Source organism: Heteronotia binoei, chromosome 8 (assembly GCF_032191835.1).
Source record: "Heteronotia binoei isolate CCM8104 ecotype False Entrance Well chromosome 8, APGP_CSIRO_Hbin_v1, whole genome shotgun sequence".
Taxonomy (NCBI): Eukaryota; Metazoa; Chordata; class Lepidosauria; order Squamata; family Gekkonidae; genus Heteronotia; species Heteronotia binoei.
The window spans coordinates 122,678,048-122,704,556 of NC_083230.1; the positions used below are offsets into that span (position 1 = coordinate 122,678,048).

Here is a 26,509-nt window from a genome sequence, read left to right on the forward strand (position 1 = left end):
CCCTGCTGGATCAGACCAGTGAGAGTCCATCTAGTTCAGCCTCCTGTCTCACACAGAGGCCAACCAGTTCCTCTCAAGGGCCAACAACAGGGCAGAGAGGCCGAGGCCGTCATAAGGACATCAGAAGAGCCCTGCTGGATCAGACCAGTGAGGGTCCGTCTATTCCAGCCTCCTGTCTCACACAGAGGCCAACCAGTTCCTCTCAAGGGCCAACAACAGGGCAGAGAGGCCGAGGCCGTCATAAGGACATCAGAAGAGCCCTGCTGGATCAGACCAGTGAGGGTCCATCTAGTCCAGCCTCCTGTCTCACACAGAGGCCAACCAGTTCCTCTCAAGGGCCAACAACAGGGCAGAGAGGCTGAGGCCTTCATAAGAACATCAGAAGATCCCTCCTCGATCAGACCAGTGAGGGTCTATCTAGTCCAGCCTCCTGTCTCACACAGAGGCCAACCAGTTCCTCTCAAGGGCCAACAACAGGGCAGAGAGGCCGAGGCCTTCATAAGGACATCAGCAGAGCCCTGCTGGATCAGACCAGTGAGAGTCCATCTAGTTCAGCCTCCTGTCTCACACAGAGGCCAACCAGTTCCTCTCAAGGGCCAACAACAGGGCAGAGAGGCCGAGGCCGTCATAAGGACATCAGAAGAGCCCTGCTGGATCAGACCAGTGAGGGTCCATCTAGTCCAGCCTCCTGTCTCACACAGAGGCCAACCAGTTCCTCTCAAGGGCCAACAACAGGGCAGAGAGGCTGAGGCCTTCATAAGAACATCAGAAGATCCCTCCTCGATCAGACCAGGGAGGGTCCATCTAGTCCAGCCTCCTGTCTCACACAGAGGCCAACCAGTTCCTCTCAAGGGCCAACAACAGGGCAGAGAGGCTGAGGCCTTCATAAGAACATCAGCAGAGCCCTGCTGGATCAGACCAGTGAGAGTCCATCTAGTTCAGCCTCCTGTCTCACACAGAGGCCAACCAGTTCCTCTCAAGGGCCAACAACAGGGCAGAGAGGCCGAGGCCGTCATAAGGACATCAGAAGAGCCCTGCTGGATCAGACCAGTGAGGGTCCGTCTATTCCAGCCTCCTGTCTCACACAGAGGCCAACCAGTTCCTCTCAAGGGCCAACAACAGGGCAGAGAGGCCGAGGCCGTCATAAGGACATCAGAAGAGCCCTGCTGGATCAGACCAGTGAGGGTCCATCTAGTCCAGCCTCCTGTCTCACACAGAGGCCAACCAGTTCCTCTCAAGGGCCAACAACAGGGCAGAGAGGCTGAGGCCTTCATAAGAACATCAGAAGATCCCTCCTCGATCAGACCAGTGAGGGTCTATCTAGTCCAGCCTCCTGTCTCACACAGAGGCCAACCAGTTCCTCTCAAGGGCCAACAACAGGGCAGAGAGGCTGAGGCCTTCATAAGAACATCAGAAGATCCCTCCTCGATCAGACCAGGGAGGGTCCATCTAGTCCAGCCTCCTGTCTCACACAGAGGCCAACCAGTTCCTCTCAAGGGCCAACAACAGGGCAGAGAGGCTGAGGCCTTCATAAGAACATCAGAAGATCCCTCCTCGATCAGACCAGGGAGGGTCCATCTAGTCCAGCCTCCTGTCTCACACAGAGGCCAACCAGTTCCTCTCAAGGGCCAAAAACAGGGCAGAGAGACTGAGGCCTTCATAAGGACATCAGAAGAGCCCTGCTGGATCAGACCAGGGAGGGTCCATCTAGTCCACCTTCCTGTCTCACACAGTGGTCAACCAGTTCCTCTGGAGGGTCAAAAACAGTGCAGAGAGGCCGAGGCCGTCATAAGAACATCAGAAGATCCCTCCTCGATCAGACCAGTGAGGGTCTATCTAGTCCAGCCTCCTGCCTCACAGTGGCCAACCAGTTCCAACAACAGGGCAGAGAGGCTGAGGCCTTCATAAGGACATCAGAAGAGCCCTGCTGGATCAGACCAGGGAGGGTCCATCTAGTCCACCTTCCTGTCTCACACAGAGGCCAACCATTTCCTCTCAAGGGCCAACAACAGGGCAGAGAGACTGAGGCCTTCATAAGGACATCAGAAGAGCCCTGCTGGATCAGACCAGGGAGGGTCCATCTAGTCCAGCCTCCTGTCTCACACAGAGGCCAACCAGTTCCTCTCAAGGGCCAACAACAAGGCAGAGAGACTGAGGCCTTCATAAGGACATCAGAAGAGCCCTGCTGGATCAGACCAGGGAGGGTCCATCTAGTCCACCTTCCTGTCTCACACAGTGGTCAACCAGTTCCTCTGGAGGGTCAAAAACAGTGCAGAGAGGCCGAGGCCTTCATAAGAACATCAGAAGATCCCTCCTCGATCAGACCAGTGAGGGTCTATCTAGTCCAGCCTCCTGCCTCACAGTGGCCAACCAGTTCCAACAACAGGGCACAGAGGCTGAGGCCTTCCCCTGGTGTTGCCTCCCTGCTCTGGGATTCAGAGGCTTAGTGCCTCTTCATGTGGAGGTTCCTCCTAGGGTTGCCAAGTCCAATTCAAGAAATATCTGGAGACTTTGGGGGTGGAGCCAGGAGACACTGGGGTGGAGCCAAGATCAAGGCTGTGACAAGCATAATTGAATTCCAAAGGGAGTTCTGGCCATCACATTTAAAGGGACTGCACACCTTTTCAATTCCTTCCTTCCACAGGAAATAATGAAGGATGGGGCACCTTCTTTTGGGGCACATAGAATTGGACCCCCTGGTCCAATCTTTTTGAAACTTGGGGGGTATTTTGGGGAGACGCACTAGATGCTATACTGAAAATTTGGTGCCTCTACCCCAGAAAACAGCCCCCCCCCCCCCAGAGCCCCAGATACTCACAGATCAATTCTCCATGATTTTCTATGGGAATAAATCTCAGGGAAAAATAGAGTTCCCAGCAGACATTTCCCTCCCCTCCCCCCCCGTTTTCTGACGACCCTGAAGCGGGGGGGAGGGTCTCCAAACCGGGGAATCCCCTGCCCCCACCTGGGGATTGGCAACCCTAGTTCCTCCAGAAATCTAACTAAAAGAAGCAGCGCATTCAGTCTTTGTTATCACTCTCTACATAAACGCAGAGAGGAGGTGAGTATAGTGGTTAGAGCAGTGGATCACAGAGACCCACATTCAACTCCCAAACTGCAGGGGGTGACCATGAGCCAGCTGTTCTCTCTCAGCCTACACAACCTGTCATGACCCTAGGCCTAGTGAGGCCTACAGGCTCCAGGGAAGCCTGTGTAGGAGTAGCTACAGGGCCAACATCTCCCAGGATCCCTACTGCCCTTCTGATTGGGTGGGCAGCAGTTTTGGATGGAAAACTTGCCCAGAGATGGTGGAACCTGGGAGGAAAGCATAAAAAGGCCAAGCTAGTACAGACAGGGTGTTCTCTTTGGAGAGGCTGCGGACAGAGGAGTGATCTCTGGAAAGGCTGCAGCAGGAATGTGCCTTCACCCAAAGTTGGTGAGTCTCTTGGTATTAGAGAAAGGGAATGTCTAGTTTTCTTTGTACCTACCTTTACTGTTCTCATATTCACTGTTGCCTAAATGTTTTACAACCCACCTGTTTCTTCTTGAGCACTCATAATAAACCTGTTGTTATACTCTGCCATGGAAGCTTCCCAAGTGCCCATGGGCTAGTAACACACCCTTAAGAGAGACACCCTGTGAGGCGGGTGGGGCTAAGAGAGCTCTCCCAGAAGCTGCCCTTTCAAGGACAACTCCTACAAGAGCTATGGCTAACCCAAGGCCATTCTAGAAGCTGCAAGTGGAGGAATGGGGAATCAAACTCAGTTCTCCCAAATAGGGTTGCCAATCCTCAGGTGGGGGCAGGGGATCCCCCGGTTTGGAGGCCCTCCCCCCGCTTCAGGGTCGTCAGAAAGTGGGGGGAGGGGAGGGAAATGTCTTCTGGGAACTCTGTTATTCCCTATGGAGATTTATTCCCATAGAAAATCATGGAGAATTGATCTGTGGGTATCTGGGGCTCTGGGGGGGCTTTTTTTTGGGTAGAGGCACCAAATTTTCATTATAGCATCTAGTGCCTCTCCCCAAAATACCCTCCAAGTTTCAAAAAGATTGGACAAGGAGGTCCAATTCTATGAGTCCCAAAAGAAGGTGCCCCTATCCTTCATTATTTCCTATGGAAGGAAAGCATTGAAAAGGTGTGCCGTACACCAGTTTGGTGTAGTGGTTAAGTGTGCGGACTCTTATCTGGGAGAACTGGGTTTGATTCCCCACTCCTCCACTTGCACCTGCTAGCACGGCCTTGGGTCAGCCATAGCCCTGGCAGAGGTTGTCCTTGAAAGGGCAGCTGCTGTGAGAGCCCTCTCAGCCCCACCCACCTCACAGGGTGTCTGTTGTGGGGGAGGAAGGTAAAGGAGATTGTGAGCCGCTCTGAGACTCTTCGGAGTGGAGGGCGGGATATAAATCCAATATCATCATCTTCTTCTTCTAAATGTGATGGCCAGAACTCCCTTTGGAGTTCAATTATGCTTGTCATAGCCTTGATCTTGGCTCCACCCCCAAAGTCTCCTGGCTCCACCCCCAAAGTCCCCAGGTATTTCTTGAATTGGACTTGGCAACCCTACTCCCAAATCATGACAGGATGTGTAGAGAGCTAGTTTGGTGTAGTGGTTAAGTGTGTGGAATCTTATCTGGGACAACCGGGTTTGATTCCCCACTTCTCCACTTGCAGCTGCTGGAATGGACCTGGGTCAGCCAGAGCTCTGGCAGAGGTTGTCCTTGAAAGGGCAGCTGCTGTGAGAGCCCTCTCTGCCCCACCCACCTCACAGGGTGTCTGTTGTGGGGGAGGAAGGGAAAGGAGATTGTGAGCCGCTCTGAGTCTCTGATTCAGAGAAAAGGCCGGGGTATAAATCTGCGGTCTTCATCTTCTTCTTCCTAACCTGACCTTTTACCCCACAGGGTAAAACAGAGCAGAGAAGAGTGACGTAAGATACATTGAATCGCTGTGTGAGAGAAAGGGAAGTTATGTGAAGAAAAACAAAACAATTGGCTGGGAGCGCTCATGTGACTGAGGGGCACTCATGTGATAAAGGAGAAAGAAGCAACTAGCTGAAAAACCGTGGCACCAAAAGGGACTATAAAGGATGAAGAGGCACACAAATGGCTTCTCTTGACATATTCCTCCCTTCTGAAGCGGAATTCGGAAATGGAACGTTTTCAACTTTGCCGTACCCCCTAGTGGCGAAGCAGCAGTTGTAGTTTTGGGGGGCTAATTTTGCCCCTGGCTTTGCAATCATTCATCTTTTCTTCTCTGTGCTGCACCACGAGCCAACGTAGTGATGTCCATTCAATATATATTTGGTCGATCGATAAAAATACATCAAATGGGATTCAATTACCCGACAGGGACTTCCCATTCTGCTCCTCGACTGCCCAGAAGCCGCACCGTCTGACGACACGCCTCGTTCCTTTCCCTCCCCGTCTCTCGTCCCTCGGTCTCCCGACAACCGCAAGCTTCCCTTCTATTGCAGCCCACCAGACGACTTCCCCTCCCCTTCCCTGGCAAGAAGAGCCACAGCGCGGACCACATCCTAAATTATTAAACACACAAACTTGGGCCAGATATTAATATTTTATTCTTAGTTTAGACGCTTGATCAGAGATGCCGGCTGACGCTCGATCAGAGACGCTGGATGCACAGGCAGCCAGGAAATGAAAAAAAAAAAAAAGACAAGCAGAATTTTTTGCAGAGATGGGGAAACATCTCTCCGAGACCTTCTCTCTGCCCCGTGCGCCCTCCCTTTCCATAGTAGTATTTCGGGGTTTCCCAAATGCAGCTGACATCGCTGCAGGTCTGCTTGACTGTTGCACCACATGGACTCATAAGAACATAAGAGAAGCCATGTTGGAACAGGCCAATGGCCCCTCCAGTCCAACACTTTGTGTCACATAAGAACATAAGAGAAGCCATGTTGGATCAGGCCAGTGGCCCCTACAGTCCAACATTCTGTGTCACATAAGAGAAGCCATGTTGGATCAGGACAGTGGCCATCCAGTCCAACACTGTATCACACAGTGGCCAAAACCCAGGTGCCTTCAGGAGGTCCACCAGCAGGGCCATAAGAACATAAGAGAAACCATGTTGGATCAGGACAGTGGCCATCCAGTCCAACACTGTATCACACAGTGGCCAAAACCCAGGTGCCTTCAGGAGGTCCACCAGCAGGGCCATAAGAACATAAGAGAAACCATGTTGGATCAGGACAGTGGCCATCCAGTCCAACACTGTATCACACAGTGGCCAAAACCCAGGTGCCTTCAGGAGATCCACCAGCAGGGCCATAAGAACATAAGAGAAGCCATGTTGGATCAGGACAGTGGCCATCCAGTCCAACACTGTATCACACAGTGGCCAAAACCCAGGTGCCTTCAGGAGGTCCACCAGCAGGGCCATAAGAACATAAGAGAAACCATGTTGGATCAGGTCAATAGCCCATCCAGTCCAACACTGTATCACACAGTGGCCAAAGCCCAGGTGCCTTCAGGAGGTCCACCAGCAGGGCCATAAGAACATAAGAGAAACCATTTTGAATCAGGTCAATAGCCCATCCAGTCCAACACTGTATCACACAGTGGCTAAAACCCAGGTGCCTTCAGGAGGTCCACCAGCAGGGCCATAAGAACATAAAAGAAGCCATGTTGGATCAGGCCAATGGTCCATCCAGTCCAACACTCTGTGTCACACAGTGGCCAAAACCAAGGTGCCCTCAGGAGATCCACCAGCAGGGCCATAAGAACGTAAGAGAAGCCATGTTGGATCAGGTCAATAGCCCATCCAGTCCAACACTCTCTGTCACATAGAGGCCAAACAACCCAGGTGCCATCAGGAGGTCCATCAGCAGGGCCAGAACACTAGAAGTCCTCCCACTGTGCCCCCCTCCCCAAGTACCAAGAATACAGAACATCACTGCCCCAGACAGTCCCAACAATACGCTGTGACTAATAGTCACTGATGGACCTCTGCTTGGGTTCTCCCTGGCTGCTCGTGGGGAATGAGGGGCTGGGATGCCAGATCCAGGTTGGGAAATTCCTGGAGATTTGGAGACAGAGCCTGGGAAGGACAAGGACGTCGGTCAGATACAATGCCATAGATTTGGCCATGGGGTGAGATGGGACTGCTGGTCTGATCCATCAAGGCTCTTCTTATCAGGCCCGTAGCTAACCAGGGCCCTATGGTGCTTGTCCCCATGACAGTTTTTGGGCCCCTCACCTCCATCCCAGGCCAGGGGCATGCCTAGCCTGGAGAGGAGGCAGCTGAGAGGTGATATGATCACCATCTTCAAGTCCTTGAAGGGCTGTCCTATAGAGGACTGTGTGGAATTGTTTTCTGTGGTTCTAGAAGGCAGGAGCAGAACCAATGAGTTGAAATGAAATCAGAAGAGTTTCCGGCTCAACATGAGAAGAAACTTCCTGACCGTTAGAGCAGTTCCTCAGTGGAACAGGCTTCCTCGAGAGGCGGTGGGCTCTCCATCCTTAGAGGTTTTTCAGCAGAGGCTGGATGACCATCTGACAGCAATAAAGATCCTGTGAATTTAGGGGGAGGTATTTGTGAGTTGCCTGCATTGTGCAGGGGGTTGGACTAGATGACGCTTCCAACTCTATGATTCTATGATTCTGTACCCCCCCCCCCCTCCTGTGTGATTTAAATACAAGAACACAAGAGGAGCCATGTTGGATCAGGCCAATGGCCCATCCAGTCCAACACTCTGTGTCACACAGTGGCCAAAAAAACCCCAAGTGCCATCAGGAGGTCCACTAGTGGAGCTAGAAGCCCTCCCACTGCGCCCCCCCCCAAAGCACCAAGAATACAGAGCATCACCAGACAGAGAGTTCCAACAATACGCTATGGCTAATAGCCACTGATGGACCTCTGCTCCATATGCTTATCCATTCCCCTCTTGAAGCCGTCTATGCTTGTAGCCGCCACCACCTCCTGTGGCAATGAATTCCACATGTTAGTCACCCTTTGGGTGAAGAAGGACTTCCTTTTCTCAGTTCTAACCCAACTGCTCAGCGATTTCATGGACTGGATGGGCCATGGAGTGTCCAGGAGTTCTTGTATTGTGAGAAAGAGAGAAAAGTCCTTCTTTCTCTGCCTTCTCGGTCCCATGCATAATCTTGTAAACCTCAATCATATCACCCCGCAGTCGACATTTCCCCAAGCTAAAGAGCCCCCAGCGCTTTAACCTTTCTTCTTAGGGAAAATGATCCAACCCTTTCATTGTTCTAGTAGACCTTTTCTGCACTTTCCCCAATGCTAGAATATCTTTTTTGAGGTGGGAGGGGCTTGCAAGAGCAGCTACTGCGCCCTCTCACGCCTTCATGCTCTTTAAATCACACCGAAAGGAGAGGGAGGGCCCCCAGCCACCCCAGTTTTCTGCACTCACTCCCATGAGCCCCTCCCCAGTGGCCTCCTGCATCCCCCTCCAGGTAAAGGAAGGTAAAGGAGATCGTGACCACTCTGAGATTCAGAGTATAGGGTAGGATATATATCCAATATCTTCTTTTTTTGGCCACTGTGTGACACAGAGTGTTGGAATGGATGGGCCGTTGGCCTGATCCAACATGGCTTCTCTTATGTTCTTACGTGACACAGAGTGTTGGACTGGATGGGCCATTGGCCTGATCCAACATGGCTTCTCTTATGTTCTTACGTGACACAGAGTGTTGGACTGGATGGGCCATTGGCCTGATCCAACATGGCTTCTCTTATGTTCTTATGGGACACAGAGTGTTGGACTGGATGGGCCATTGGCCTGACCCAGCATGGCTTCTCTTATGTTCTTATGTGACACAGAGTGTTGGACTGGATGGGCCATTGGCCTGACCCAGCATGGCTTCTCTTATGTTCTTATGGGACACAGAGTGTTGGACTGGATGGGCCATTGGCCTGACCCAGCATGGCTTCTCTTATGTTCTTATGGGACACAGAGTGTTGGACTGGATGGGCCATTGGCCTGACCCAGCATGGCTTCTCTTATGTTCTTATGTGACACAGAGTGTTGGACTGGATGGGCCATTGGCCTGACCCAGCATGGCTTCTCTTATGTTCTTATGTGACACAGAGTGTTGGACTGGATGGGCCATTGGCCTGACCCAGCATGGCTTCTCTTATGTCCTTATGTGACACAGAGTGTTGGACTGGATGGGCCATTGGCCTGATCCATCATGGCTTCTCTTATGTTCTTACGTGACACAGAGTGTTGGACTGGATGGGTCATTGGCCTGATCCAACATGGCTTCTCTTATGTTCTTATGTGACACAGAGTGTTGGACTGGATGGGCCATTAGCCTGATCCAACTCCTCCACTTGCAGCTGCTGGAACGGCCTTGGGTCAGCCATAGCTGTGGCAGAGGTTGTCCTTGAAAGGGCAGCTGCTGTGAGTGCCCTCTCCAGCCCCACCCACCTCACAGGGTGTCTGTGGTGGGGGGAGAAGATATAGGAGATTGTAAGCCGCTCTGAGTCTCTGATTCAGAGAGAAGGGCAGGGTATAAATCTGCAATTCTTCTTATTCTTCTTCTTCCCCCTGTGGCCCCTAGCTATGGGGCTGCTTCTTATGTTCTTCTGCTCAATTTCTGGGCACTGTCTCCTGGCAAGCAGAGGCATTTCCAAAGAACCGAAACAATTTCTTAGTGGTCCTCTTCAGTGTCAAGGTAAGGTCATCTTCCCCCCCTGCCGGAATCAGCAACTTTCTCCACGGCGCTGTTCTCCCGGCAAGAGATTAACAATCTGTTTCTAATCTTTTATGGGGTTCCCTCGCTATCATTTTCACCCTCTGCAGTCAGTTATGCGATGCCTTGTCGATTGTTATTGGCGTTTTCCAATTATTCCGGTGACACTCTCTGAAATACAACATTTGTGTACGAAAAAAGGCGTTCGATAGCGGCTCTCCGTTCCACTTCACCCGGCCCTGCCGTTCTCTCATTACCGGCAGGTCGTTCCTTTGGAGTGGAGGGAAAGGAAAAGTCCCCTGTGCAAGCACCAGTCGTTTCCGACTCTGGGGTGACGTTGCTTTCACGTTTTCACGGCAGACTTTTGACGGGGCGGTTTGCCCTTGCCTTCCACGTTCATCTACGCTTTCCCCCCAGCAAGCTGGGTCCTCATTTTACTGACCTCGGAAGGATGGAAGGCTGAGACAACCTCGAGCCGGCTACCTGAAAACCCAGCTTCCGCCGGGGATGGAACTCAGGTCGTGAGCAGAGCTTAGGACTGCAGGACTGAAGCTTTAACACTCTGCACCACGGGGCTCTGGAGTGGAACGTGCACCCCAAATGGATCTCCTCTCCTCCCAAACCTCTGGCTGCGTGTCAGTATGCCAAAGCGATGCAGAGAAGCCCCGGAATAGCACTCTAACCTGATTTTCGCTGAGCGGCCACGAAACTCAGTGAACATTCTCCAGTGGGAATAAACGGCGAGCGCTTTGCATGACTTTAATTTCAGCTCGCGTCGCTGGCTTCGAACCTGAGCAGGAGACAGTCAGCCTTTACCCTGAAACGTCTGCGACTGGCCCCCATTTGACAGTGAACACTGGGCTATTATCTGCCAGAACAAAAGCAGGCCTTAGATTCAGTGGGAGCTCACAGGAGCACAGCTCCTGCACCTTTTTGAGAGTTCCACTTCCTGCTTCTGAGAGTTCTACCTCCTTCTCCATTGAATAGTAGGTGTAGCTGCACAGCAATCCCTGGATGAGCTCCACCACCTATTTTTCTTCAAAATGACCCCTGGATCAATCAATATCTATCTATCTATCTATCTATCTATCTATCTATCTATCTATCTATCTATCTATGCCTCAGATTCAGTGGGAGCTCACAGGAATGCAGCTCCTGCACCTTTCTGAGAGTTCCACCTCCTGCTTCTGAGAGTTCTACCTCCTTCTCCATTGAATAGTAGGTGTAGCTGCACAGCAATCCCTGGATGAGCTCCACCACCTATTTTTCTTCAAAATGACCCCTGGATCAATCAATCAATATCTATCTATCTATCTATCTATCTATCTATCTATCTATCTATCTATCTATCTATCTATCTATCTATCTATCTATCTATCTATCTATGCCTCAGATTCAGTGGGAGCTCACAGGAATGCAGCTCCTGCACCTTTCTGAGAGTTCCACCCTCCTCCTTCTGAGAGTTCCACCTCCTTGCCCATTGAATGGTACGTGCAGCTGCATAACAATCCCTGGATGAGCTCCACCACCTATTTTTTTTTTACAAAATGACCCCTGGATCTATCTATCTATCTATCTATCTATCTATCTATCTATCTATCTATCTATCTATCTATCTATCTATCTATCTTTCTTTCTTTCTTTCTTTCTTTCTTTCTGTTTGTCTGTCTGTCTGTCTGTCTAGGCCTCAGATTCAGTGGGAGCTCACAGGAATGCAGCTCCTGAACTTTTCTGAGAGTTCCACCTCCTCCTGAGAGTTCCACCTCCTTGCCCATTGAATAGTAGGTGCAGCTGCATAACAATCCCTGGATGAGCTCCACCACCTATTTTTCTACAAAATGACCGCTGAACAAAAGTATAGTGTCCCGATCATGTGAAGCAATGGTATCGCTTTACTCTGCTCTGGTAAGACCTCACCTGGAGTCTTGTGTTCAGTTTTGGGCACCACATTTTAAGAGGGATATAGACAAGCTGGAATGGGTCCAGAGGAGGGCAACGAAGATAGTGAGGGGTCTGGAGACCAAGTCCTGTGGAGAAAGGTGGAAAGAGCTGGGCATGTTTAGCCTGGAGAGGAGGCGGCTGAGAGTTGATAGGATCGCCATCTTCAAGTACTTGAAGGGCTGTCATATAGAGCAGGGGTGGCCAACGGTAGCTCTCCGGATGTTTTTTGCCTACAACTCCCATCAGCCCCAGCCCTTGGCCATGCTGGCTGGGGCTGATGGGAGTTGTAGGCAAAAAAAACATCCGGAGAGCTACCTTTGGCCACCCCTGATATAGAGGATGGGGTGGCATTGTTTTCTGTGGCCCCAGAAGGTAGGACCAGAACCAATGGGTTGAGATTAAATCAGAAGAGTTTCTGGCTCAACATTAGGAAGAACTCCTGGCCATTAGAGCAGTTATCTTATCGTCCCCAAACAACCTGGCCGGTTATAGTGAGACACACTGCTGCAAAAGACAGAGCCTTGGTCTAATCCAGGGATGGCCAAGGTACAGTTCAAGAGCCGCATGGAGCTCTTTCACACATATTGTGTGGCTCTTGAAGCCCCCACCACCCCATCAGCCATCTTGGAGAAGGCATTTCTCTCTTTAATCACTTCTCCAAGCCAAGCCAGCTGGCAGCTTGGAGAATACATTCAAAGTTGCTTCTTTCTACCTTCCCCTCCCTCCGCATCTATTTTCCTTCCTTCCTTCCTTCCTTCCTTCCTTCCTTCCTTCCTTCCTTCCTTCCTTCCTTCCTTCCTTCCTTCCTTCCTTCCTCTCTCCCTCCGTCCCTCCCTTCCTTACCTCCTTCCCGTCTTGTGGCTCTCAAACATCTGACATTTATTCTATGCGGCTCTTACATTCAGCAAGTTTGGCCACCCCTGGTCTAATCCATCGGCGCTCTTCCTACCTTTGCTGCTGTGCTTTTGAACGGCCGCCATTCCACCCCGGCGGCGTTTGTGCAAGAGAACTGGCCAGAGAATTGTGCTTTTTGCTGCGATCTTGCTCAAAAGCAAGCAATTAGGCCTCTTCAGAGGCGTGCGCGGCTTGTAATCAGTTACAACGAAGAAGGGAGAGCGAAGAGGGGAGAGCGTCAGAAAGAGCCGGAGCGGAAAGAAGTGACACAGGAACCCGGAGAGCTGCTTTGAAAAAATGTCCACCTCCGCAGGCCTGGATCAGAGAGCTCTAATTAGCAGGACACAGGAGTATCCAGTAATAAGGCCTGTCTGCAGAAGGAAGAGCTGCCGGACAATATGGGGGCAACTCTGGGTTGAAAGCCGGATTCAATTAACCGATGCCATTATTCAAGACGTTCATAAAGTAATCAAGCGCTTAAAAAAAAGAGAGAGAAAGCATTACATTTCCATCCGTTAAATGGCACTGCGGGCTGTTGTTGCCAGTCGTGGGGGTTACTGTGGCCGAGATCCACAAGCTGCCTGTGGAACCGGTTTAGTCTCAGGGTAAGACCTCACCTGGAGTCTTGTGCTCAGTTTTGGGCACCACGTTTTAAGGACAGAGACAAGCTGGAGCGGGTCCAGAGGAGGGCGACAAAGATGGTGAGGAGTCTGGAGACCAAGTCCTATGAAGAAAGGTGGAAGGAGCTGGGCATGTTTAGCTGGGAGAGGAGGTGGCTGAGAGGTGATACGATCACCATCTTCAAGTACTTGAAGGGCTGTCATCTAGAGGATGGCGCGGAATTGTTTTCTGTGGCCCTAGAAGGTAGGACCAGAACCAACCGGATGAAATTAAATCAAAAGAGTTTCCAGCTCAACATTATGGTCATCCAGACCGTTAGAGAAGTTCCTCAGTAGAACGGGCTTCCTCGGGTGGTGGGTGGGCTCTCCTTCCTCGGTGGGTTTTAAACAGAGGCTAGATGGCCATCTGACAGCAATGAAGATCCTGTGAATTTAGGGGGAGGTGTTTGTGAGTTTCCTGCAGTGTGCAGGGGGTTGACCCTGAAGATCCCTTCCAACTCTATGATTGTTCCAAGAACTCTCAGACCCTCCTTTCAGCCTTTTTCATTTGCTTTTGGCCTCTTGACAAACGCTATGGTGGGACTGAGATTCTAGGTGTCTGTGGGGTGACACAAGAGGGTGGGAAGTGCTGAAGTTTGACGTAGTGGACTCTTAAGTGTGCGGACATCTGGGAGAACTGGGTTTGAATCCCCGGTCCTCCACTTGCAGCTGCTGGAATGGCCTTGGGTCAACCACAGCTCTTGCAAGAGTTTTCCTTGAAAGAGCAGCTTCTGGGAGAGCTCTCTCAGCCCCACCCACCTCACAGGGTGTCTGTTGTGGGGGGGAAAGATAAAGGAGATTGTAAACCACTCTGATTCAGAGAGAAGGGTGGGGTATAAATCTGCAGTCTTCTTCTTCTTCGAGACATAGCTGACTCACAGCAATGCTGTGCGGCTTTCAATGCAAAAAGCAAACTGAGGCGGTTAGCCATTGCTTGCCTCTCTGTGACAACCCAGGACTTCCTTGCTGGTCTCCCATCTAAGTCCTAACCAGGGCAGACCTTGCTTCTGAGATCAGACAAGACTGGGCTAGCCTGGGCTATCCAGGTAGGAGGAGAGACGAAACAGGTGGTTTGCCATTGCCTGCCTCTGCATAGCAGCCCAGGACTTCACTGATGGTCTTTCTTATTACTAACCAGGGCAGACCCTGCTTAGCTTCTGAGATTGGACAGGACTGGGCTACTCTGGGCCATCCTGGTCAGGGATAAATAATCAAGTGCTTTCAAGTGATGGCCAATTTATATGACTCCGAGGAGCTTTCAAGGCAAGAGACACACAGAGGTGGTTTGCCATTGCCTGCTTTCCTTGGTGTCTCCCATCCAACATGGCTTCTCTTATGTTCTTATGTGACACAGAGTGTTGGACTGGATGGGCCATTGGCCTGATCCAACATGGCTTCTCTTATGTTCTTATGTGACACAAGAGTGTTGGACTGGAGGGGCCATTGGCCTGATCCAGCATGGCTTCTCTTATGTTCTTATGTGACACAGAGTGTTGGACTGGATGGGCCACTGGCCTGATCCAACATGGCTTCTCTTATGTTCTTATGTGACACAGAGTGTTGGACTGGATGGGCCATTGGCCTGATCCAACATGGCTTCTCTTATGTTCTTATGTGACACAAGAGTGTTGGACTGGAGGGGCCATTGGCCTGATCCAGCATGGCTTCTCTTATGTTCTTATGTGACACAGAGTGTTGGACTGGATGGGCCACTGGCCTGATCCAACATGGCTTCTCTTATGTTCTTATGTGACACAGAGTGTTGGACTGGATGGGCCATTGGCCTGATCCAACATGGCTTCTCTTATGTTCTTATGTGACACAAGAGTGTTGGACTGGAGGGGCCATTGGCCTGATCCAGCATGGCTTCTCTTATGTTCTTATGTGACACAGAGTGTTGGACTGGATGGGCCACTGGCCTGATCCAACATGGCTTCTCTTATGTTCTTATGTGACACAGAGTGTTGGACTGGATGGGCCATTGGCCTGATCCAACATGGCTTCTCTTATGTTCTTATGTGACACAGAGTGTTGGACTGGATGGGCCACTGGCCTGATCCAACATGGCTTCTCTTATGTTCTTATGTGACACAAGAGTGTTGGACTGGAGGGGCCATTGGCCTGATCCAGCATGGCTTCTCTTATGTTCTTATGTGACACAGAGTGTTGGACTGGAGGGGCCATTGGCCTGATCCAGCATGGCTTCTCTTATGTTCTTATGTGACACAGAGTGTTGGACTGGAGGGGCCATTGGCCTGATCCAGCATGGCTTCTCTTATGTTCTTATGTGACACAGAGTGTTGGACTGGATGGGCCATTGGTCTGATCCAACATGGCTTCTCTTATGTTCTTATGTGACACAGAGTGTTGGACTGGATGGGCCACTGGCCTGATCCAACATGGCTTCTCTTATGTGACACAGAGTGTTGGACTGGAGGGGCCATTGGCCTGATCCAACATGGCTTCTCTTATGTTCTTAGGTGACACAAGAGTGTTGGACTGGATGGGCCATTGGTCTGATCCAACATGGCTTCTCTTATGTTCTTATAGACTGAACACTCTGACTGGGGCAGTGTTGCTCTGTCTTCTTGGTGCTTGGGGGCAACAGTGGGAGGTCATCTGGAGTTCTGGCCCTGCTGGTGGACCTCCTGATGGCACCTGGTTTTTTTGGTCACTGTGTGACACAGAGTGTTGGGCTGGATGGGGCTACTGACCTGATCCAACATAGCCTCTCTTATGTTCTTATTGATTCAAAACCCTGACTGGGGCAGAGTTTCTCTGTCTTCTTGGTGCTTGGGGGCAAAAGTGGGAGATCGTCTGGAGTTCTGGCCCTGCTGGTGGACCTCCTGATGGCACCTGGTTTTTTTGGTCACTGTGTAACACAGAGTGTTGGCTTGATGAGGCCATTGACTTGATCCAACATGGCTTCTCTTATGTTCTTATAAATTCAGCACTCTGACTGGGGCAGTGTTGCTCTGTCTTCTTGGTGCCTGGGGGGCAACAGTGGTAGGGCTTCTGGAGTGCTGGTCGCACTGGAAAAGGCAGGTAGAGGAAGACTTGTGTCCCTCCCCTTCTTCTTCACTCCCAGTTTCCCTCACCCCACATCTTTCCAGCTTTGTGAATGTCACAAAGAGAAATTTGCCCCCTTTCTACTTGATCCCAACATTCGCGCCTCGTCCCCATCAGAGCAGAAGCAAGGCCCACAAAATGGGACAATCTTCTATAATAAGATTTTGCTTACTGCCATGAGACGCCATCTCTCCTTCCAGAGAGTGCCTCGCATATGATTCCCAGATGGTCCCTTAAGGGCCAGACTTGCTTACGTTCAGCAGGAGAACTCCGTGCCAGAATGCACATTAGACAAACGGTAAACTGGCCGCCCGTAGTTTTCCCTCGAAAATCTGCTTTGATGTGGCGTGAGGGGAATTGGAAGTGAAGAAGAAGGGGAGGGACACGACTCTTTCTCTAACTGCCTTTTCCAGTTCCGATCCATTCCCCCGAATCCCCCACTACGATAGGGTTGCCATCGATACTCCCTCTAAGCTGTGGAGTCTTGTGAGCAAAAATTCAACTTTGTGAGCTACTGGCATTAAACTTGTGAGGAGAAGAAGAAGAAGACTGCAGATTTATACCCTGCCCTTCTCTCTGAATCAGATTGGCTTACAATCTATGTCTTCTACCCCCACAACAGACACCCTGTGAGGTGGGTGGGGCTGAGAGGGCTCTCCCAGCAGCTGCCCTTTCAAGGACAACTCCTGCGAGAGCTATGGCTGACCCAAGGCCATCCCAGCAGCTGCAAGTGGAGAAACCCAGTTATCCCAGATAAGAGTCCTCGCACTTAACCTCTACACCAAACTGGCGGGTGCACCAATTAGCTTGCTCTGGGGCCATTTTTCCTGAGCTACAACAAAAATGTGTGAGCCAGAGGCTTAAAAACTGTAAGCTAGCTCACACTAACTCAGCTTAGGGAGAACATTGGTTGCCTTCCTCGGGTGGGGTTTGGAGATCTCTTGGAACATAAGAATGTAAGAGTAGCCGTCTTGGATCAGGCCACTGGCCCATCTAATCCAACACCCTTTGATACACAGTGACCGAAAGCCAGGTGCTCATCAGGAGGTCCACCAGTGGGGCCTGAACTCCAGAAGCCCTCCAACTGCTGCTCCTCAAGCACCAAGAAGACAGAGCATCACTGCCCCAGACAGAGGGTTCCCACTACACCAGAGGTGGCCACACTTGCTTAACGTAAGAGCCACACAGAATAAGTGCCAGATGTTTGAGAGCATCAGGACATGAACGTCAGGTGTTTGAGAGCCACAAGACATTAATGTCAGAGGAAGGAAGGAAGGAAGGAAGGAAGGAAGGAAGGAAGGAAGGAAGGAAGGAAGGAAGGAAGGAAGGAAGGAAGGAAGGAAGGAAGGAAGGAAGGAAGGAAGGAAGGAAGGAAGGAAGATGGGGGAGGGAGATGGGGAAAGAAAGAAACTTTATATGCATTCTCCAACCCACTGGCTGACTTGGCTTGGAGGATTGAAGTAAAGAAATTCCTCCTCCAAGCCCACTGACGGGGCAGTGGGGGCTGTGAGAGCCACACACTGTGTGAAAAAGCTACATGTGGCTCCTGAGGAAGGAAAATTGATGGGGAAGAGATGTGGAAAGAAAGCAACTTTAAATGCATTCTCCAAGACACCAGTCGGCTTGGCTTGGATAAGTGACTTAAAGAGTGAAATGTCTTCTCCAAGCCAGCTGATGGGTCAGTGGGGGGCTTCAAGAGCCACACGGCCACATGTGGCTCCCGAGCCACAGTTTGGCCATCCCTGCCCTATTTTGTTGTTGTTCAGTCACACAGTCGAGTCCGACTCTTTGAGACCCCCATGGACAAAGTCACGCCAGGCCCTCCTGTCTTCCACCATCCTCCGAAGTCTGCTCAAAATTCGCGTTGGTTACATCAGTAACGCTGTCCAGCCATCTCATCTTTTGCCGTCCCCTTCTTCTTTTGCCTTCTGTCTTTCCCAGCATCAGGGTCTTCTCCAGGGAGTGCTCCCTTCTCATTGGGTGGCCACAGTATTTGAGCTTCTATACCTGCTCTATACCTTGTGGCTAATAGCCGCTCACGGACCACAGCTCCAGATGTTTACCCATGTGACAAAGATGGCTGCACTGGAGTGGGTGAGACAAATGGCATTTTCCTCTTCTGAGGTGCCTTCTATCCCTAAATCCCACCCTCTCCTTAAGCCAACCCCAAATCTCCAGGAATTTCCCAGCCAGGAGCTGGCAACCCTATACACCTAGAAGCGATTTCTGGAACAGCATGAGCGACTGGGCTAGTACAGAGTCTCTCAGAGTGGCTCACAATCTCCTTTCCCTTCCTCCCCAAAACAGACACCCTGTGAGGTGGGTGGTGCTGAGAGAGCTCTGACAGAAGCTACCCTTTCAAGGACAACTCCTGTGAGTGCTATGGCTGACCCAAAGCCATTCCAGCAGCTGCAAGTGGAGGAGTGGGGAATCAAACCCGGTTCTCCCAGATTAGAGTCTGCATACTTAACCACCGCACCAAACTAATAGAAATAAAGTGTACAATCGTATCATCCCGAAACCATCAACCTACCCCCACCCCCAATCCGTGGAAAAATTGTCTTCCACAAAACCGGTCCCTGGTGCCAAAAAGGTTGGGGACCCTGTGAGGTGGGTGGGGCTGAGAGAGTTCTGACAGAAGACACCCTGTGAGGTGGGTGGGGCTGAGAGAGCTCTGACGGAAGCTGCCCATTCAAGGACAACTCCTGCGAGCGCTATGGCTGACGCAAGGCCATCCCAGCAGCTGCAAGTGGAGGAGTGGGGAATCAAAGCCAGTTCTCCCAAATAAGAATTTGCATACTTAACCACCGCAGCAAACTAATAGAAATTAAGTGCACAATCGTATCATCCTGAAACCATCAACCTACCCCCACCCCCGATCCGTGGAAAAATTGTCTTCCACAAAACCGGTCCCTGGTGCCAAAAAGGTTGGGGACCCTGTGAGGTGGGTGAGGCTGAGAGAGCTCTGACAGAAGCTGCCCTTTCAAGGACAACTCCTGTGAGAGCTATGGCTGACGCAAGGCCATTCCAGCAGCTGCAAGTGGAGGAGTGGGGAATCAAAGCCGGTTCTCCCAGATAAGAGTCTGCGTACTTAACCACCACACCAAACTAATAGAAATAAAGTGCACAATCGTATCATCCCGAAACCATCAACCTACCCCCACCCCCGATCCGTGGAAAAATTGTCTTCCACAAAACCGGTCCCTGGTGCCAAAAAGGTTGGGGACCGCTGGGCTAGTAGATATCTGCCGGCTCTGGCCTCATCGACTTCAGAGACTTTCTGCAAAGATCAGATGTTGCTCTTAACTTTGTGGCAGGAGAGCAGGAGACAGATAGAACAAACCGCCTCACTTGAAAGCTGCGTCGCCTCTAAGGCATTCCTGACGGTTAGCGTCTCCTGGATTGTGCAGATGAATCATACTCTGTGTCACCAAATATTCCAGCAGGAGCACAGCAGGTACATACAATTAGCTCTAATAAAACATCTCCAAGAGGCAGCCAGTCTGAAAGGTTTCGGCTTTGCTTTAAGGGATGTTTGTGCGTTGCTGAAGAGCCGGGGACTTTGCCGTTCGGAAAAGAGACGGCCTAGGGGAGGGGGGCACGATAGAGGTTTATTAAATGATGCACGCAGAGAGAGTTCACAAAGGATTTCTTCTCTCTCTCAAAAGACTAGAACTCGAAGGCATCCGATGAAACGGATGGTCAGTAGGTTCAGGATGGACGAAAGGAAAGACTACTTTACACAGGAAAGGAAAGGAAAGACTACTTTACACAGGAAAGGAAAGGAAAGGTCCCCTGTGCAAGCACCAGTCATTTCTGACTCTGGGGTGACGCTTGGCGTTTTCACACAGGGCTTACCCCGGAGCGACGTCCCTCTTCACCGCGCAGCGTCTGCGCGGATTTCGCACCAACTGCTCCACAGAACCCGGAAGAGCCGCGGCTTTTGCGTCGCAAATGTAAACTGGTTTTTGGCGGTTTACATTTGTGACGCAAAAGGTCGGGAACTTCCTGGTTCCTCGGAGCAGCCTTGGAGCAGTTGGTGCGAAATCTGCGCAGACGCTGCGCGGTGAAGAGGGACGTCACTCCGAGGTAAGCTCAGTGGGAGAACGGCCGTTGCTTTCATAATGTTTTCACGGCAGACTTTTTACAGGGTGGTTTGCCATTGCCTTCCCCAGTCCTCTACGCTTTCCCCCCTGCAAGCTGGGGACTCCTTTGACCGACCTCAGAAGGATGAAAGGCTGAGTCAACCTCAAGCCAGCTACCTGAAAACCCAGCTTCCGCCGGGGATCAAACTCGGACATCACACGCGCAAATGTGGAAACAAGACCAAATATCAGAACTGTGGGAATGGACTTTGAAAGTCATGCATTGGAGTGAAATGGACAAACTTGCAAGTACAATGGAACGTTAAAGGACATTTGGTGATCTTTGACAGTGGTTAATTCTTAAAGAAACTATGGATTACTGTTTTTAAAAACAGGATTATTAGATTGTAACTTTTTCGTTTCCTTGCTAATGATTAAGAAGAACAACCATGAAGATGGATTATAGCTATAACCTTTGGGTTTGTTCTTTTTTTTTGAAGAAGAAGATATTGGATTTATATCCCGCCCTCCACTCCGAAGAGTCTCAGAGCGGCTCACAATCTCCTTTACCTCCCCCCCCCCCAACAGACACCCTGTGAGGTAGATGAAGATATTGGATTTATATCCCACCCTCCACTCCGAAGAGTCTCAGAGCGGCTCACAATCTCCTTTCCCTTCCCCCCCCACCACAGACACCCTGTGAGGTGGGTGGGGCTCAGAGGGCTCTCACAGCAGCTGCCCTTTCAAGGACAGAGTCTCAGAGTGGCTCACAATCTCCTTTACCTTCCTCCCCCACAACAGACACCCTGTGAGGTAGATGAAGATATTGGATTTATATCCCGCCCTCCACTCCGAAGAGTCTCAGAGCGGCTCACAATCTCCTTTACCTCCCCCCCCCCCACAACAGACACCCTGTGAGGTAGATGAAGATATTGGATTTATATCCCGCCCTCCACTCCGAAGAGTCTCAGAGCGGCTCACAATCTCCTCCCCCCCCCCACAACAGACACCCTGTGAGGTAGATGAAGATATTGGATTTATATCCCGCCCTCCACTCCAAAGAGTCTCAGAGCGGCTCACAATCTCCTTTACCTTCCTCCCCCCACAACAGACACCCTGTGAGGTAGATGAGGGTATTGGATTTATATCCCGCCCTCCACTCCAAAGAGTCTCAGAGCGGCTCACAATCTCCTTTACCTCCCCCCCCCCCACAACAGACACCCTGTGAGGTAGATGAAGATATTGGATTTATATCCCGCCCTCCACTCCGAAGAGTCTCAGAGCGGCTCACAATCTCCTCCCCCCCCCCCCACAACAGACACCCTGTGAGGTAGATGAAGATATTGGATTTATATCCCGCCCTCCACTCCAAAGAGTCTCAGAGCGGCTCACAATCTCCTTTACCTTCCTCCCCCCCCCCCAACAGACACCCTGTGAGGTGGGTGGGGCTCAGAGGGCTCTCCCAGCAGCTGCCCTTTCAAGGAAGCACTAATCCTCTGAATCCCAGAGTGAGGAGGCAACATCAGAGGAAGGCCTTAGCCTGAGCAGTCGGGTTAGAACGGATAAAAGGAAGTCCTTCTTCACCCAAAGGGTGATTAACTCGTGGAATTCACTGCCACAGGAGGTGGTGGTGGCTGCAAGTATAGCCAGCTTCTAGAGGGGATCGGATAAACATCTGGAGCAGAGGTCCATCAGTGGCTATTAGCCATAGCTTATCGTTGGAACTCTCTGTCTGGGGCAGTGATGCTCTGCATTCTTGGTGCTTGGGAGAAGAAACAGTGTGAGGACTTCTAGTGTCCTGGCCCCACTGATGGACCTTCTGATGACGCCTGGTATTTTTGGCCACTGTGTGACACAGAGTGTTGGACTGGATGGGCCATTGGCCTGATCCAACAGGGCTTTTCTCATGTTCTTATGTCCTTTTTAAGCACAAACGTTCAAGGCCTGACAAGGCACAACCCATAATTCATGTAACAATCATCTCCAGCATCTCCAGTTCTCTGGCCATCAGCATGACGGCAACAGCTGAAAGGCTAAAGGCCAAACGTGACAGTTGCCAAATCAGAAAAGCTTACAAAAATTAACCACCGACAAAAGGAGCCAATTCCACACAGTTTGCTGTGGGCTCTATTTGTTCCTATTCAAAGCCGAGCCTGGCATGTCATTCATCGGTTTCCAAGACAAACCTAATCCATCGCATTTCCATAACTGGTAACCAAAGGAATGGGTACCAGACAATATGAGCAAAAATCCTACTTTGTGATCCACTGGTAGAAGAAGAAGAAGAAGAAGAATTGCAGATTTTTATGCCGCATCACAGACTCAGAGTGACTTACAATTAGGGTTGCCAAGTCCAATTCAAGAAACATCTGGGGACTTTGGGGGTGGAGCCAGGAGACATTAGGGTGGAGCCAAGATCAAGGCTGTGACAAGCATCATTGAACTCCGAAGGGAGTTCTGGCCATCACATTTAAAGGGACAGCACACCTTTTCAATTCCTTCCTTCCATAGGAAATAATGAAGGATAGGAGCACCTTCTTTTGGGGCTCATAGAATTGGACCCCCTGGCCCAATCTTTTTTGAAACTTGGGGGTATTTGGGGGAGAGGCACTAGATTCTATGCTGAAAATTTGGTGCCTCTACCTCAAAAAACAGCCCCCCCAGTGCCCCAGATACTCGCAGATCAATTCTCCATGATTTTCTGTGGGAATAAATCTCCCTAGGGAATAACAGACATTTCCCTCCCCTCCCCCCGCTTTCTGACGACCCTGAAGCGGGGGGAGGGCCTCCAAACCGGGGGATCCCCTGCCCCCACCTGGGGATTGGCAACCCTACTTACATCTCCTTTATCTTCTCCCCCCACCACAGACACCCTGTGAGGTGGGTGAGGCTGAGAGGGCTCTCTCAGCAGCTGTCCTTTCAAGGACAACCTCTGCCAGAGGTATGGCTAACTGAAGGCCATTCCAGCAGGTGCAAGTGGAGGAGTGGGGAATCAAACCTGGTTCTCCCAGATTAGAGTCCACACACTTAACCACGACACCAAACTGGCTCTCATTAAAATGGTGAGTTACCGCATCAATTAGCTTGCTCTGGGGCCATCCGTCCTGAGCTCAGACAAAAATGTGTGCGCTGGAGGCTAAAAAACTCAGCTAGCTCCCACTAACTCGGCTTAGAGGGAACGCTGGTACCAGATCTCCTGCAGGGATCCTGATCTAGATCCCTTGTAGACCTGGTTGGGCAACATAAGAAAGTCTAATTATCATTTAAAAGGGAGGGGAGGGGGTGGAAAGGCTTTAAACTGAAGGCAAACAAAACAATGCAAAAAGAAGAGGAAATTAACAAAGGAACAATTCCATTAAACGCTACAGCGAAGAAGGAGAAATCACTGCCTCTGGAACCTTGAAGCTTGCCAATTTTCTGCCAGTTGCAACAGATTCGTTCTAGTCCGGAGAAGAAAAGGGAAAGCGGAGGGAGAAAGGACGGGGTGAAGGAGGGAACGCTGCTAATGACAGAAGACAAACAACTGTGCCGAACAGTCTGAAACGACAAGGGGTGGCGTGGAGTGTATTTCCCGGCAGTAAGTCCTTGACATGTATTGGGGGGGGGGGGGGGGAGAATACAAAGTGTTTAATGGAAACTGAAGCCAAAAAGGGGGGGGGGAGGGAGAGACCTGACAAAATAATTGCAGGGAGAGAAAAGGAGGGGGGGGGTTCACTCCCTGAAAAGTAGGCACCTTTTGCACGGCAGCACTTGGAAAACAAGAAGAGAAAATGCAATCTGAGAGCCAGTTTTGTGTAGTGGTTAAGTGCATAGACTCTTATCTGGGAGAACCGGATTCAATTCCCAAACTCCTCCACTTGCAGCTGCTGGAATGGCCTTGGGTCAGCCATGGCTCTCACAGGAGTTGTCCTTGAAAGGGCAGCTTTTTGGAGAGCTCTCTCAGCCCCACCTACCTCACAGGGTGTCTGTTGTTGGGGAGGAAGGTAAAGGAGATTGTGACCACTCTGAGACTCTGAGATTCAGAGTATAGGGCCGGCTATAAATTCAATACCATCATCATCATCATCATCATCATCATCATCATCATCATCATCATCTTCTTCTTCTTCTTCTTCTTCTTCTTCTTCTTCTTCTTCTTCTTCTTCCTCGTCTTCTTCCTCATCTTCTTCCTCGTCTTCTTCCTGGTTCTTTATTGTACTTATGCAACAGATTTTCAACTGCACCTCCCCTGCCAACTGTCTCCAAGGTGAAATTTGCCATTATTTTTTATGATGCACAAGCTACTTTTAATGTACCAGCTACACCCCTGCAAGGTAGGCCGTTCATTAAGACCATTTTGCAGAGGAAGGCTAAAACGCAGCGGGTCGCTCGAGAGCCAGCGGAAAGGACAAAGCCTCGTCAAAGCCTCGACAAAGCTAATGGCAAAGTCTCCGTTATCTCGGCTCAAAACATCCACCAGGTTAAAAAGACTAGACCAGGAGGTCCAATTCTATGAGTTCCAAAAGAAGGTGCCATCCTTCATTATTTCCAATGGAGGGAAGGCATTTAAAAGGAGTGCAGTCCCTTTAAATGTTATGGCCAGAACTTCCTTTGGAGTTCAATTATGCTTATCACAACCTTACTCCTGGCTCCACCCCCAAAGCCCTGGCTCCACCCCCAAAGTTGTGGCTCCACTCCCAACATCCTGGCCCCACCCCCAAAGTCCTGGCTTCACCCTCAAAGTCCCCAGATATTTCTTGAACTGGACTTGGCAACCCTAGATGTAGCCAACCCTCCAAGAGCTTACAGGGCTCTTCGTACAGGGCCTGCTGTAAGCTCCTGGAGGATTGGCTACATCAGGGAGGTGTGGCCTAATATGCAAAGGAGTTCCTGCTAGAATTCCTTACAGGGCTCTTCGTACAGGGCCTACTGAGAGCTCCAGGAGGATTGGCTACATCAGGGGGGTGTGGCCTAATAGGCAAAGGAGGTCCTGCTAGAATTCCTTACAGGGCTCTTCGTACAGGGCCTGCTGTAAGCTCCAGGAGGATTGGCTACATCAGGGGTGTGTGGCCTAATATGCAAAGGAGTTCCTGCTAGAATTCCTTACAGGGCTCTTCATACAGGGCCTGCAGTAAGCTCCAGGAGGATTGGCTACATCAGGGGTGTGTGGCCTAATAGGCAAAGGAGGTCCTGCTAGAATTCCTTACAGGGCTCTTCGTACAGGGCCTGCTGTAAGCTCCAGGAGAATTGGCTACACATATTAGGCCACACACCCCTGAGGTAGCCAATCCTCCTGGAGCTTACAAAAGAGAGCTTCGTAAGCTCTTGGAGGATTGGCTACATGAGGGGTGTGTGGCCTAATATGCAAAGGAGCTCCTGCTAGAATTCCACCCCCGATTCCCGTAACATTGATTTCAACTGCAATAAAAGGGAGAAGAGGGGATGGCGATTGGCTGGCTCTTCTCCGGCGGTGTTGAGCTGACAAGAGGGAGCTGGTTCTGCCGCAAAGCTCAGGGAGATGGACTGACGGGCTGTGGGCAGCGCGAGTCTCCGGTGGGGCTGGCCTTCACCCTTCTTCATCCCGCTGACGTTACAGCGCGATAACTAGCAAGGACAGAGTTTATATCCAGGAGGAGGCCAAGGAAGCAAAGGGGGCCAGGCAGCTTGGACACACCAGAGACAGCAATTAAGACCCCAACGAGGGAGGAAAAGAAAGGATGGGCGGAAGGCTCACCGAAGGGGAAAAGAATAAAACAAAAGCTCGCATCGCTGGAGGAGACAGCCGCTGGCAAGGCGGAAGTTGGTTTTATCCGCCGCTCAGTTTCGTTCCTTCTCTAGGGCAGGGGTAGCTAACCTTTAATAATAATAATAATAAATTTATTTTTATATCCCGCCCTCCCCCGCCAAAGGCAGGCTCAGGGCGGCTAACAAGACATGGTATGCACCATGATTACGGCAAAATACAATCGTTACTATAAAACAATTAAAATAGTTAAATTACATCCATAAATTAAGTTAAAATCAGATAGACAGTTAAACCATTATAAGTTATAAATTTCGGCGCTACAGTTCAGACTATGCATAGGATGGCTAGATGTCATTTCCCGGGTTTCATCTTAAAGCGAGCTGAAAGAGGGCAGTTTTGCAAGCCCTGCGAAACTGATTTAGGTCTCGCAGGGCGCGCACCTCCTCTGGTAGTTGATGCCACCATCGGGG

General features: G+C 50.7%; 1 protein-coding gene and 1 long non-coding RNA gene across 2 annotated transcripts in view; both read right to left on the reverse strand.

The window, feature by feature from the left end:
* PLXNA4 (plexin A4) overlaps window positions 1–26,509 on the reverse strand; it is a 930,623-nt gene that overhangs the window by 759,321 nt on the left and 144,793 nt on the right. The window lies entirely within an intron of this gene.
* Window positions 1,691–2,304, reverse strand: LOC132576643 (uncharacterized). Its single transcript, XR_009555765.1, has 3 exons — window positions 2,197–2,304; window positions 1,939–2,053; window positions 1,691–1,808 (listed from the first exon to the last, which is right to left on the reverse strand). It is a non-coding gene; the product is annotated as an uncharacterized LOC132576643 (long non-coding RNA).